Source organism: Microcebus murinus, chromosome 2, assembly GCF_040939455.1.
Source record: "Microcebus murinus isolate Inina chromosome 2, M.murinus_Inina_mat1.0, whole genome shotgun sequence".
Taxonomy (NCBI): domain Eukaryota; kingdom Metazoa; phylum Chordata; class Mammalia; order Primates; family Cheirogaleidae; genus Microcebus; species Microcebus murinus.
In genome coordinates, this window is record NC_134105.1 from 113,964,319 (window position 1) to 113,969,513 (window position 5,195).

Sequence of the window (5,195 nt, forward strand, 5' to 3'; positions counted from 1 at the left end):
TAAGGTCTGAATGCACATTCCTCCTGACCCCCAATTCATATGTTGAAACCTAACCCTTGAAGGTGGGACCTTCCAGAGGCCATTATGTCATGAGGGCTCTGCCTCAGGAATGGAATTAATGCACTTATAATAGAGCCCTGAGGGAGCCCTTCCATCCCTTCTGCCTTGTGAAGACTTAGAAGGCACCATCTATGAGGAGCAGACTCTCGCCAGACACTCAATCTGCTGTTGCCTTGATCTTGGACTTCCCAGCCTCCGGAACCATAAGCAATAAATTTCTGTGTATAAATTACTGAATCTTGGCCGGGCGCGGTGGCTCACGCCTGTAATCCTAGCACTCTGGGAGGCCGAGGCGGGCGGATTGCTCAAGGTCAGGAGTTCAAAACCAGCCTGAGCGAGACCCCGTCTCTACCATAAAAATAGAAAGAAATTAATTGGCCAACTAATATATATAATATAAAAATCAGCCGGGCATGGTGGCTCGTGCCTGTAGTCCCAGCTACTCGGGAGGCTGAGGCAGCAGGATCGCTTGAGCCCAGGAGTTTGAGGTTGCTGTGAGCTAGGCTGACGCCACGGCACTCACTCTAGCCTAGGCAAGAAAGCGAGACTCTGTCTCAAAAAAAAAAAAAAAAAAAAAAAAAAAAAAAAATTACCGAATCTAAAGTATTTTGTTATAGTAGCCCAAATGGAGTTAAATAGACACCAATCCTATCAAACCAGGACCCCATCCTTATGACTGCACTTAACCTTAATTGCTTCCTTAGGGGGCCCACGTCCAAATACAGCAGCACTAGAAGTTAGAACTTCAACGTATAAATGTGGTGGCAGGGCAGAGGAGGGAATGGAGGATACAAACATTAGGTTCATAACAGTGCTACAGAGCTTTGTTGTTGTTGTTGTTGTTCAGCACCTTTGAAACTTAATTACTTCTTTTGGGACCCTACCTACCTCCAAATACAGCCTCACTGGGGTTTAAAGCTTTCAACACATAAATTGGGTGGAGGTGGGGTTGGGGGGAGCACAAACATTCAATCAGTAGTGGTACTACAGAGCTTTTTTTTTTGTCAGCACCTCTGACCTGAAGGCACGGAGCTTTAACTATAGTTTCTGTTTCCCTTCCTCGAGAGCTCTTAAAGATTAAAGTTCTAGCACGTGAACTAGAGATTCTAGTGAATGAAAGACACCTACACAACTCCCAAAATACTGAAAAGCAGGCACTGTTTTTATAATTAACACATCAAATCATTTTTTTTTTCTGGAGTTAGTGGATCTTAGAATAAAGGAGCAAATATTTAGGGAATAAGAGGAAAGAGGCATGATCTGTGCATATAAATGGAGATAATTAGAAGCCAGTCAACTGTATAATACTTAGATATTATGAAATGTAAAAAAAACTCTACAAATATTAGCTTAGGTTTTTAAATCTATTTTTTGAATTATTCTATAGCAATTTTACCTACCCCAGTTAGAGTAGTACTAGTAAAAGTACAAGTGTTATTAACAACTCAGAGATTTAGAATTAGGACCATTCACTGAGAACAGAGTAGCAGTAGAGTTTCCTGTACAGCTAGGAGGACAAAATATGGGGCAGAGCTGGACCACTAATTAGTTTCTGAGGACACAAGGAAGTAGCCAACCATGGACAAAGCCCCTCTTGTCTCCCCAGGATATTTCTATCCCCTGAAGGGAATCACAGAAGAAGCCCTTAATTCTGTTGCTTCTTCTTGGAGCCTGGCAGCCAAGATCCTCTTGGTTCTATGAAGGTAACAAAAATGGACAGTCTACAATGACCATGAGCAAATGGCTTAAAGGGCTCCTGTTAAAGATGAAATTGGCCCTGGGCATAATATCAGAGGTATTTATGGGACCATTTTTTAAAACCTTTCCAAATATAAGTTATTAAACTGCACACATTGGAAAAGGATCCCTTCCAACCTCTGTAAGCATTTAGCCAAATGAAATTTGGAAAACTTGGCTGAAGCCTTTGACCACTATTCAATGTGCACAAGAGCTTCTCCACAGTGCTAACAAATATTTTTGTGTCATGATGAAGGTCAAGCATTGAAGAGGTCTTTGGCACTCTGGGCAGGTGGAGATTCCAAACTGATGCACTGTCACTGGAATTGCTAATGACATAGCAAGACTGTGCTGGATGACATCGTCTCCTGGAAGGGGAAAGCCACAGTGTTGATCCAGAAAGATGAATTGCTCTTTGGTGTTGCCTCAAAAAATCTGACCCCAGGCAAGGGATTTGATAAGCGAATTTCAGAAGATTTGGCTAGACCCATTGGTTGAAATCCAGGAGATAGTTCACTTCCTTGAGTTAAGGCTGCAATTATACCGAAGAGAGCTTTCTATCCTTGGGAGCTAAGATTTCCCCCAAAGTAAGGAGCTCAATCTTGCATCTTTTATTAGCTTTATGCCCAATTTCTTTTACAAATATTGTTGCTCTTATAAAGACATCTATTTTGTCTGTTACCTTGTCCCCTTATTGTGTATAATTTGATTTGTTGGTACTTTGGAATGAAAAACAGCATGGTGTTAAAGTGCAAGCTCCAGAGCTAGTTTGCTTGAGGTTTGAATCCTGACTTTTCCTAATTTAGCTGTATGACTCCGAACAAGTTACTTAATCACTCTGCCTCCGTTTCCACATCTGAAAAGTAGGATAGTAACACTACTTACTACTTCATTGTTATAAAAATTAAATTATTATAACATGTAAGAGTACATGAAGCCCTTGGAACATGCCAGGCATGTAGTAAAAAAATATGTGATAGCTATTATTATTATGCCTACCTAGTGTATAGCAACACTGCTAAACTCCTTTATTAGTTCTAATAGCATACCTGCAGAATTCTTAGATCTTCTATACAGACAATCATGTTGTCAGCAGATAAGGGAAACTTTGTCTTTTTCTTTCCAATCCTTAGGCTTCTTTTTTCATTTTCTTGTGTTTTTGTGTGTGTTGCCTGGACCAGCACTGTGCATTGGAACTTTCTGCAATGTTCTATAGCTGGGTTGCCCAAATAAGGTAACCACATATGGCTATTTTGCACTTGAATCAGGAACCAGATTTTTTTATTAAATTTAAATTCGAATAACCACCTTTGGCTAGTGGCAACCCTATTAAGCAGCTCAAGACTAGACCTTCCATTACAGTGTGGAGTAGTGGTACTGAAAGTGGGCCTTTATGCCTGGCACCTGGCTTCCATGGCTCTCCTCCTCACAGTTCAGCAAGAAGTATGATATTTGCTGTACATTTGGAAAGGCACCCTTTATTCCCAGTTTGCCAAGAAGCAGAACCAATAAAAAAGGAAAAAAGTATATATATATATATATATATATATAGAGAGAGAGAGAGAGAGAGAGAAAGAGAGAGAGAGAGAGAGAAACAAAGAGAGAGAAAGAGAGAGAGAGAGTGTGTGTGTGTGTGTGTGTGTGTGTGTGTGTGTATTTATTATGGGAATTGGCTCATGTGATTATGGAAGCTGAGAAGTCCCACCATCTGCCATCTGCAAGCTGGAGCAAAAGGAAAGCTGGTGGTATAATTCAGTTCCAGTCTAAGGGCCTGAGAGATGGTGCGGACAGGGACTGGGGAGTCACCAATGTAAGTCTTAGAGTTCAAAGGTGGAGAATCAGAAGGCCCCAAAACCAAGGGCAGGAGCAGATGGATGTCTTAGCTCAAGAAGGCAGAGAGAGTTAGTCCTTTTTGTTCTATTCAGGCTCTCAACAGATTTGATGATGTCCACCCACATTGGAGAAGACAGATCTTTACTCAGTCTACTGATTCAAATACTAATCTCTCCCGGGAACACTCTCACAGAGGTATCTAGGCATTCTTCAGCTCAATCAAGTTGACACATAAAATTAACCATCACAATGCATAAACGCGTCTTGGCATCTATTCAGAGTTACACTGATAGATTGTTTTTTTTTTCTGATGTCCACTTTTGTATCTCTGAGATAAATGCTTCTTAGTTATGATGCATTTTTAAAATATTCTAGGCCGGGCACGGTGGCTCACGCCTGTAATCCTAGCACTCTGGGAGGCCGAGGCGGGAGGATCGCTCAAGGTCAGGAGTTTGAAACCAGCCTGAGCAAGAGCGAGATCCCATCTCTACTAAACATAGAAATTAATTGGCCAACTAAAAATATATAGAAAAAAAATAGCCAGGCATGGTAGCACATGCCTGTAGTCCCAGCTACTCCGGAGGCTGAGGCAGGAGGATTGCTTGAGCCCAGGAGTTTGAGGTTTGTGAGCTAGGATGGCACCACAGCAATCTAGCCTGGGCAACAGAGTGAGACTCTGTCTCAAAAAAAAAAAAAAAAAATTCTACTCTATTTGATTTGATAATATTTTGTATAGATTTTTTTGTATGTATGGTCATAAATAAAATTAGCCTAATAATTCTGAGCACTGTCCTTGTCTGAATATCAAAATTTTATGCATTGCACCATGAAAGGAGTTGGAGAATTTTTTCACTTCTTCTATGCTCTGAAACAATGTTTTAAAAAAGGGAGGGGGACTTCTCTGCTCTCATCGACAATTTAAGAAAATTCCCAGCGAAACTATCTGAGCTTGTTCTCTTGGTAGAGAAGAGGGCAAAATTTTTGAACTGTCCAATTCAATTCCCTGGTTATTTGGGTTTCTTATTTCTTTTTGAGTTAATTTGTGGTTATTTTGTTTGTTTGTTTTTTCTATATACAGTTCCTTTCTCTCCATGTTTTCAAATTAGCTCAGTTTTGACCAGTGGTTATTTTTTTCTATTTTTTTAATTTTTATTTATTAAAAATTATTTTCTTAATTTAATTTTTTTTCTAATTATTTTTAGGGTTGCATTTGCATTGTAAGTGCTTGTTATTTTAAAGCCTGTGTCAAAAGTGAAAATACAATCTTGTGCTTCCTTTGGCAGCACATATACTAAAATTGGAACGATATTGAAAAGATTAGCATGGCCCTGAACAAGGTGTAAGGTTTATCGGCGGCGGCGAAAAGAAAAGACATACACAGAGAGAGAAAGAGTGGGGGCCAAGCCACGTGGCTTTATTATACACTCGTGGACGAGGTTCTGGGGCCCCAAGAGAGGGGGGCCCCAGAAGTCGCCCAGACCAGTGGTTATTTTGCTAGGGTCAGGAAGGGCTCCTGAAGGTGTGTGAGTATCCCATCCCCTTGGTTACCACCACCACCCTTCTTT

General features: G+C 40.7%; 1 pseudogene; it reads left to right on the forward strand.

Annotated features, from left to right (window-relative positions):
• Positions 1-4,897: 4,897 nt before the first annotated feature.
• On the forward strand, positions 4,898-4,968 carry LOC142869784 (uncharacterized; annotated as a pseudogene).
• Positions 4,969-5,195: the final 227 nt, after the last annotated feature.